Below are 10,070 nucleotides of genomic sequence, written 5' to 3'. Positions count from 1 at the left end.
ATGTAAATTGGAGGGGCACAAAGGCAGTTACACTCATGTGTTTCGACTTATGCAAAGTTAGCAAGATTCCCGTCAAATGTGCTTTTACTTGAAGAAGCGACGCGATCAACGGCATAGACATGTGCCCATTTATCTTGTCTCGATGAAAAGTGTGGATTCGGGAGTATTTTAGCGGAGTACTGTAGTAGGTTACTGTAGAAAATCACAGTAGCACTTTATTGTAACAGTTACTGTTCACAACCCATAGAAAAATCAGATTTCCAGAAATCCACATGGCCGTGTGGATTCCTGATTCCAGCTTATATAAAGCCGCGAGTAGCCCCGATTTCAGAATCCATCTTTCATCCTTTCTTCTATCTTTTCTCCAACTTTTGGGAGGCTGGCGGCTAGGGTTTAGAGAGGATTTGGCAAGTCTTTTGGAGTGGTTCTACTGCTTCGACAACGCATTTCTCTTGGAAGATAGTTATTGGGGGAGCTTTCGTCGGCACCGATCCGACAAGATGTGCCCTGGGCTTGACAAGAGGGCCTTTGGAGAGGACGAGGCTACTCCACAAGACCATCGATAAGAATATCGAGGGGGTTTTCCTATGGATTACATGTTTTACTTTCGATTTCATTATTGATTGTATCTTGCTCCATGGAGAGCTAAACCCCTTAGTGGGTACTTGGATTTGTGAACCCTACGATGTATTTGTTTCATTAACCTTTTATTATGTTTTTCTTAATTGATGTCTTTAATTGAGTTCAAATCTTAATTGCTTGTTGAATGATTTCTCCCTTAGAGTGACACTAGGGTTGGGAGTCCATCTTGATAATGTTTGTGAGTGAGTAACACACCATGAGGATTAGACAAAGCAAGATTAGAAAGGGTCGAGAGGGTAAGTCAAGAGGTAGCTGAGTATCCTCTTTCCCCTCTGGTGTGATTTATCCTACCTCCATGTTCCAAGAGTTCTTTACGGTCACAATAGAGTGAAGGGTTAAGGGATGAACTTCACAGGGGCTTAGTTGTGTGAGCAACAGAGTGAGGCGTTGAAGTGACTTTAACACATGGGGCTTAATTGTGACTAGGGGTCTTTCTCCTGGACCAAAGGGTTAGATCTACATATAGGAATAGGGTTTATCACTTGGAATCCCTAGAGCTTCTTGAAACTTTACACAGTGTGAGGTGTTAAGACTGGTTGATTTCTCCGCCGGGGCATAGTGTAGAGTTAGTCACGATTGACTTTAGGTTTGGGACAGTGCATTTAAGGATGTCCACGACTCATTAAGCATTAATTAGGAAGCATAATAGTTGGTTTTGCACTTGAAGGAATAATCCTAGGAGGAACAATATCCTAGTACCCCACTTTTATCGATTACCTTTCTTCTCATTTTATTGTGTCTCTATTTCTTATTTTCTTTAGTTTATTTGTATCGATCTTTATCCACACCATCATTGTTTCATTTACACTTAGTTAATTAGCAATCTTGGTGTTTCTATTCCTTATTCCCTGTGGATACGATACCCCACTCACCTGGGATTTATTATTTCGACAAACCTGTGTACTTGCAGGTCACACGCAATGGGTGTGTCAAGTTTTTGGCGTCGTTGCCGGGGAATAGGCGTTTTGGAAACACTTTACACTTTGCTATTTTAGCTATTTACCAATCATTCTATTTTATCTTTTCTTATTCTATTATTGTTCTGATTTGTTTTCTTTCTTTTAGTGCAGCTCCAGGTTATGACCCGAGGGAACCCTTCGATAATTGTTGAAGGAGATCCTGAACTTGAACGTACATTCAAAAGAATGGGCAAGGAACCTGTGGAAGAACCATCAAATCTAGCTGAGGTAGAAGGTGAAGGGTTAGAAAATATGGCTGAGCAGAATGAACAATAGAGAACACTTTCAAACTATGGCAGACCCTCAGTTACGGGCATGAAGTTGAGTATTGTGCGGGCCGCAATTATAGCTCCAAATTTTGAGCTAAAGCCAGCATTCATCCAAATGATACAGCAGTCAACGCAGTTCAATGGGTTGGCCAATAAGAATCGAAACAATCACATTGAAAACTTCTTCAAGGTTTATGACATGCTGAAGATCAACGGTATTACGGATGATGCTATAAGATTGAGGGCTTTCCTATTTTCTCTAAAAGGAAGAGCCAAACAGTGGCTGCATTCATTTCCAAGAGCTTCCATCACAACATGGAATGAAATGGTCGAAGCCTTCCTTGTAAGGTACTTCCCTCCTAGAAAGTCGGCAAAGCTTCGCAATGAGATATCCTCATTTGTTCAAACGGAGCTTGAATCCTTGTTTGAGACTTGGGAGCGATTCAAGGACCTCTTGCGAAAGTGTCTACAACACAAGTTCCCCAAATGGATGATCATTCAGACTTTTTACAATAGGTTGAATCCAAATACAAGACAACTTTTAGATACTACCGCGGGAGGTACAATGTTGAACAAGACCCTTGAAGAAGCCCGACAATTGGTAGAAGAAATGACCATGAATAGCTATCAATGGAATGCAAGAGAAAAGAAGAAAGTGGTTGGCCTCCATGAAATTGATGCGATAACATCTTTGGTAGCCCAAGTAGAGACATTGAGCAAGAAATTATATACATTGACTTCACCGAGGATAGCCGCTATCATAAGTTGTGATGGTTGTGGGGGTTCACATATGTCATCTGATTGTCTTATTTCGATTCCTACTTTAGCCCAAACTGAACAAGTAGATTTTGTGGGTAATTCGTTAAGAGTACAAGGTGTTTATATAAAAATTTTGCATGTACTAATTTAAATCAAATTAAAATTTTAAAACCACATGTGACCCAATCATAATCAAATTAGGACAACATGTGGATAAAATAAATAAATTTCATAATTTTTGAATATATTCAAGAACACCAAAGAATACATATCTTGAGGTGATCTAAATATTACAAATTCCAAGATCAGCCAAGAGCACCGATCTCGAGGCTATCCAAAATACTCAAATATCAAGATCTCCCGAGAGCATAGATCTCGAGACGATCTAAAAATATTCAAATCTCCGGATCAGCTAGAGCACCGATCTCGAAGCAATCCAAAATATACAAAATATCCAAATATTAAGATTAGCTGAGAGCACAGATCTCAAAGCAATCTAAAATAGTCAAAATCCCAAGATCAGTCGAGAGCACAGATCTCGAGACGATCTAAAAATATTCAAATCACATGATCAGCTAGAGCACCGATCTCGAAGCAATCCAAAATATACAAAATATCCAAATATTAAGATTAGCTGAGAGCACAGATCTCAAAGCAATCTAAAATAGTCAAAATCCCAAGATCAGTCGAGAGCACAGATCTCGAGACGATCTAAAAATATTCAAATCACCGAATCAACTAGAGCACCGATCTCGAAGCGATTCAAAATATACAAAATATCCAAATATTAAGATTAGCAGAGAGCACAGATCTCAAGGCAATCTAAAATAGTCAAAATCCCAAGATCAGCCGAAAGCATTGATCTCGAGGCGATCTTAATCACAAAATCAGCCACGTATGCAAATCACGAGGCAAATATATATATATATAATAAAAAAAAATTTAAAAAAATAAGATAGATAAAATAATTGAATAAGATAAGATAAAAGATGAAACAAATTAAATTAAATTAAATCAAATCGTGTATATATGTATATAATAAGATAAATTAAAATAAAATAAATCAACTCATGCAAATATATATATACATATAATTGAAATAAAATAAAATAAAATAAAGAATCTAATGATATGAAATAAATAAAATCTGATAAATATATATATATATAATAAAACAAAATAAAATAAAATAAAAAAAATTAAATGAAATCAGATAAAATAAATAAATAAAATTCGATAAATATATATATATATATATATATAATAAAACAAAATGAAATAAATCAAATCAAAGAAATTAAGTAAAAAAACAGAAAGAAAGAAAGTAAGTAAAAAAAATCCGGTAAAATATGTATATAATAAAATAAATAAATTGGATCAAATTAGATAATATAAAATAAATTAAATATATATAAATAATAAATAAAATAGTAGTATATATATATATATATAACAACCAATCAAATCAAGTAAACATGGAAAGAATATATATATATATATCTTTAATATATATATATAATAATAAAATAAAATACATATCTTATAAATATATATATATATATATGCAAAATTCAAATCAGATAAAAAAGATAATAATGGTAATAAATTAATGATATAAAATATAAAATAAAAATAAATATGATATATAACATAATACATATAATGTAATATATATATATATATATATATATATATATATATATATTTAAGAGAGAGATACGTGGGATGTGCGTGAGAACGTGAGTGATGCACGTGGTCGTCCCACGATCAATTCGATCGTTTCACAACCGCTCCCACGTCCATGCTTTTAAGAAGAAAGAACCGGAAAAGGAAAGGGGGAAGACGAAGATGAAAAAGAAGAAAAGAAGAAGAGGAACAGAAGATGGAGCCAGAGGAGGAACCGGCCGAAAGAGAGAAGAAAAATGAAAATTCTCCTTAGAAGAAGAAGAAGAAAGGAAAGAAAAAAGAGCAGAAAGACGAAGAAAACCAGCGAGGAAACACCAAAGAAAAAAAGACAAAGAAGAAGAAGAAAGGAAAGAAAGAAGAGCAGAAAGACGAAGAAAACCAGCGAGGAAACACCAAAGAAAAAAAGACAAAGAAGAAGAAGAAGATGGAGAAGACAGACGGGAAGACGAGGAAGAAGGAGAACCAGCCGGAGGGGGAGAAATTTGATGAGAAGAAGGAACCAGCTAGAGAACAAGAGAAAAGAATGAAGAAGAAGCCCTGAAATTTTCTCTTCCCCCTACCTATATACATATCTAAAAAAAAAAAGGGTCGCTGCTGTTGCTGCCATCGTTGCAAGCCGACTGGTGCCACTCTTGATCATGTGGAGCCCGTGAAGACAGACAACCCTGAGAAACTAGAAGATGCTGTGAGAATAGTGGAATCAAAGCATGAAGAGGTAGTGAAGATAGAAGAACTTCTGCCGCCATCGCCGACGTGGTCGCCGCTATTATCCTTGCCCACCACTTGCGGCATCTCTTGATGATGAACTCACAAAGATGGAGGAGACGAAACGAAGGAACCAGCCAGAAGAAGAAAGAAGAAAAAAAATATATATATATATATATATAGAAGATCTAAAAAAAAAACAAGGAAAAGTAAGAAAATGTTTCATTGGTTCCTCTCTTCTTTATTGTAAATAAAAAAAAAGGTCATCGAAAGAAGGTTGCGACAGCCGTCGCTTGTCGCCATTGCCTTCGCTCGCTGTCGGTCTGTCATCGCTAGTCGATGCCATTGTTGTCGTTACTGTTACTGCCTGCCGCTCCGCCGAAAGCGTAAGTCGCAACCAAAACCAAAGCTGACCCGTTGCCAGATTCTTCATCAGAAATCCTGGAGATTGATGTCCAGTTTGTCGACCTCAAACTCATCGGCAGCAGCACCATGTGTCATTTCCAGATGTATTGCCTGGTGACAACATTGGGTTCAATGTCAAGAATATTGCTGTCAAGGTTCTGAAGCGTGCTTTGGCACATCCAACTCAAAGGACGACCCTGGCAAGGAAGTGGCCAACTTCACTGTCCCAAGTTATCATCATGGAACACCCTGGACAGATCGGCAATCGCTATGCCCCAGTTCTTGATTGCCATGGCGCTTGAGAAGGCAGTTGCTTCAGGGGCTTTGTTTGAGGATAAGCCTTAGTCGACAAATGGTTCATGGAGGAAACTTCACTCTGACCATCCTTCTCATTAGACGGCGTGAGTAAGAGGCACTCATCAGGATAAAAAAAAATCTCATCCATGTGGCAATGATTCAGAAATCATGAAGAATCTGAGAATCGGTGAAAGTGCTCACTCTGTGATGCAGTTGGTGAAATAGCGAAGCATTTTATGAAGAAATGATTCATTTTTGCCAAATATCAGTGAGAAGAGTACTTTGGAAGGAAGATGTTCATTCTTGCTAAAGATTTTAGGTTGTTGGTAAACAATGCAAGATAATACAAGCATTGCACTGAGTTGCATGTGCTAATATTAGATTTTAAAATTTTTTAAAAAAAAATGTTGATTAATTAAAGCAAGATTGAACACCAAAGGGTTTATCTCCTTCAGGTGGATAACCAAAGATATCCATGTCTTTTAATAATAATAATAAAAAAAAGAAAAGAAAAAAAAAGAGGAGAAGCATTGCATGCAATGAATGCAATCATGTATGTACTACCAGACAATATGCATCCCCATGTCCATACTTATGTATTGCCACAACGATTATATAAAAATATATATGTAATATATATATCCAAGAAGCGCAGCTGACCTTTCAATTCAGGCAAATATCGCTATTAAATCTTTTCAAGATAAGCAATTGAAGGCATGATTCTCATTAATGCCTGGCAGTGAATGTACAATTTCAAGGGATCCACATCAAGCTAAAAAAATGAGTTTGATATATATATATATATAAAAGGGGGCTTGCATGGATACAAGTGCATATTAAAAAAAATATATATACATATATATATAAAACATGAGCCCACCATGAAAAAAGGCCCTTATGAAAGTGAATATATGATAAAGAGAAAATGAGAAGCATGCATAGTCACCTGCATGTATAAAGAAGAATTAAAAAATAAAAATAATAATAATAATAAAAAGGGCCCACCATGTACATGGGATGAGTATGATAACATGGATTTATATATATATATTAAAACACCTGAAGCAAGAAAATAAAATATATATATATATATATATACTCATTCAAGAACAAAAAAATGTTCATCTCGAGCCAGCAGCGGCATTGGGACATACAAGACAGCAACGAGACATAATGTGATGACAAGGCATACGCAGCAATTATTTCAAATATAGATGATGTGATAAAAATATATATATATATATGGATATATAAAATCAAAACCAAAGCAGCTAAGTCAAGACTAAAAATATGAAAAGAGTCGAGACTTAAAAATTCATATAAATCGACAATTGGACTCAGCAGTGTTAAGACATCATAAGTCGAAGACCAAAAGAGTTCGACAAGTCAATATTTGAAAATTCATATAAATTGACAATTGGATTTAGCAGTGTCAAGACATCATAAGTCGAAGACCCAAAGAGTTCCACAAGTCAATATTTGAAAATTCATAGTCAAGATGATTTCAAGTTTCTTGTATTTTCAATGAAATCTATGAATTTATATTTATTGAAATAAATGAAATTAATTGTTACAAATTGTTTCTTTTTCACACTTATTTTTTAATCGGAGGTTCCTGCGATAATGTCCAGGGTAATTAACATTAAGGGCTTGCCCCTAATGGAAGTCATGAACCCATAATCTCTTGAAGTCATAAAAATTAAATTTGATTTGTGATCCATTTATTTTAACCGGTCTAATCCTAATTAAAGGCCGGGTGAGAAAAAAGGAGTCCACACAAGGCAATCCTTATAGCAACACCTACAACTAAGGGTGGAGAAACCACCCCAATTTCTCATGGAGTAACCAAGGGCAGCAAAAGACCATAGCACTACCAGGTTTTCAACAACAATAAGCCCTGAACATGGATAATCGAGTTTCAGGCTTGGAAACCCGGGTGACCGATATAGAGAAAGCTTTGACTAGATTTGTGCAATCATCAGATACACAGTTTCAATCGGTTGAAGCTACACTTCGCAACCACACCACTTCATTGCACAATCTAGAGAATCAAGTCCGGTAAATCACGAAGTCAGAGGCCACAAGGAAGTTTGCCTAGTAATACTAAAACCAACCCAAGGGAACATGTGAAGGCTATCACTTTGAGAAGTAGTCATGAGGTAGAGGGCAAGCTTCCTAGTGAGAAGCCCAATGTTGAAGCACCCGAGGTCATGGAGGTTGAGGAGAAAGCTAACAAAGAGAAGGAGGTGGCACCCTCACCATACAAGCCAAGAATCCCTTATCTTTCAAGATTGAAGAACGAAAAGAATGATGAATAATACAACAAGTTCTTGGGTCTATTCAAGCAATTGCACATCAATATTCTTTTTGTGGAGATGTTGTCCCAAATGCCTCGGTATGCGAAATTCTTAAAGGATCTTTTAACCAACAAGAGGAAGTTGGAGGAGAGTGCATCGGTGATCTTAGATACCTCTTGTTCGATGGTTTTGCAAAAGAATATGCCGAACAAGAAGAAAGATCCCGGAAGCTTCATCATCCCGTACAACATTAATAATATGGGTGAAGAGATGGCATTAGTGGATTCAAGGGCTAGTATCAACGTCATGCCATACTCATTCTTTCAAAAGCTAGTCTTGGGAGAGCCTAGGCCCACTCGGATGACATTACAATTGGCAGACCGAACGGTGAGACATCCGAGGGGCATTATTGAAGACGTGCTTGTTAAGGTTGACAAATACATATTTCCTGTAAACTTTATAGTGTTGGATGTCGATGAGGATATAGATGTTCCTTTGATACTTGGAAGGTCATTCTTGCGTACTTCTAAGAAACTTATCAACATGGAAGGTGGACAATTGACACTGATGGTTGGCAATGATAAGTTAACCTACTGCCTCACAAAAACCATGCGACATTCTCTTAACTTTGATGATACTCTTTATTTTCTTGATACTACTGATGAATTGATCGATGAATATGTGTAGGAGATGATGAATCCGGACCCGTACGAGGGGTTGCTAGACCAAGAGGTGGATAATGAAGAAGTGATGATGCTTGGTCTAGTAGAGAAGGTACAACTTACCCCCAGGGATCATGAAGAAGATGCTTCGAAAGATAAAGAGAGCGAAGATATGCCACAAGAAACGTCCCAAGGCTATTGGGGATGTGCAAGAACGGAACAAGGGTGACAAACCTTTGGGTGGTAACAAGCTCGACAACTCACCCTCTACCTTCAAAAGACTGTTCATCATGCTACCAAGTCATGGGTAAGAGGGACAACCTTATCTATGAGCCCCCGTGAGGTAAGGCAAGGTACATCAAGCTAAGTGATGTTAAACAAGCGCTTCTTGGGAGGCGATCCAAGTCTTTACTGTTTTTCCTAGGTTCTAGTTTATGTTTGCATGAATAAGCTTAAGTGTTGGTGTCTTGATTTTCTACATGCTATTGTTGTGATTTTCTTGTGGATCTTTGGTGTTTACTTGTGATTAATTGTGTGTGGTGAAGTTCTTGGTCATTTGAGCGTGTTTTTCATGTTTTCTCTAGTAAATGTTGCATTGTAAGTCAGGCTTTGAATGCTTGTATATGTTCAAAAAAAATTTCTGCAAGGCCTGTAAATTTTTCTAAGTTATCCAGAGAAGACATACGCCCGTGTGGAAATTCCATACTGGTATTTGTTTGTATTCAGAGCTCATCCAGAGAAGACACAGGGACGTGTGTCTTCCCTTATGAATGACCATGTAACGGTCACACGCCCGTGAGTAATTTCCATACGGGCATGTGTTTCTCTGCAGGGACTTAAAGTTTTATCCCGAGAATACACAGGGGCATGCGTCTAGCCCTATGGATGATCCTGTCACAAACACACGAACGTAGGTAATTTCCACACGCCCATGTGTATCCCTGTAGAGTTCTTCTCCTCCATCCTGAGAAGATACAGGGGCGTGTGTCTTCCCCTATGAGCAGACCCTGTGATGGTCTACGCCTGTGTGGAATTTCCACACTGATGTGGGAAACTCTTAGAAGAATTTCTCGATTGGACAGAGAAGCCACAGGGACATGTGGATACCCCTATGGGTCGGGCACACAGGCGTGGGGAATTTCCACACACCCGTGTGGATGCATTCAGAAATAAAGTGTGCTATCCCGAGAGCACACAGGGGCATGTGTCTGCCCTGGGAACCCTTCATGTGGAGTCACATGGGCGTGTGTAATTTTCACATGCCTGTGTGGATGTGCAGAACTTCAAGAGGAGCGGTTTTTTTTTAAATCTCTTCGCGTTTCTTTATCTCCTCACTCCCAAACCTTCAGAGATCGCGCCCATTCATTCTCCTGACTTTGTACCTTTGTT

The 10,070-nt window shown here is 37.6% G+C and overlaps 1 non-coding gene across 1 annotated transcript; it reads right to left on the bottom strand.

Annotated features, from left to right (window-relative positions):
- Positions 1-2,244: 2,244 nt before the first annotated feature.
- On the bottom strand, positions 2,245-2,350 carry LOC120278308. Its single transcript, XR_005541645.1, has one exon. It is a non-coding gene; the product is annotated as a small nucleolar RNA R71 (small nucleolar RNA).
- Positions 2,351-10,070: the final 7,720 nt, after the last annotated feature.

The sequence above is a fragment of the Dioscorea cayenensis genome, chromosome 15 (genome assembly GCF_009730915.1).
Source record: "Dioscorea cayenensis subsp. rotundata cultivar TDr96_F1 chromosome 15, TDr96_F1_v2_PseudoChromosome.rev07_lg8_w22 25.fasta, whole genome shotgun sequence".
NCBI lineage: Eukaryota > Viridiplantae > Streptophyta > Magnoliopsida > Dioscoreales > Dioscoreaceae > Dioscorea > Dioscorea cayenensis.
The sequence above is the reverse complement of the archived record's forward strand: the minus strand, read 5'-3'. Positions and strand labels throughout refer to the sequence as shown.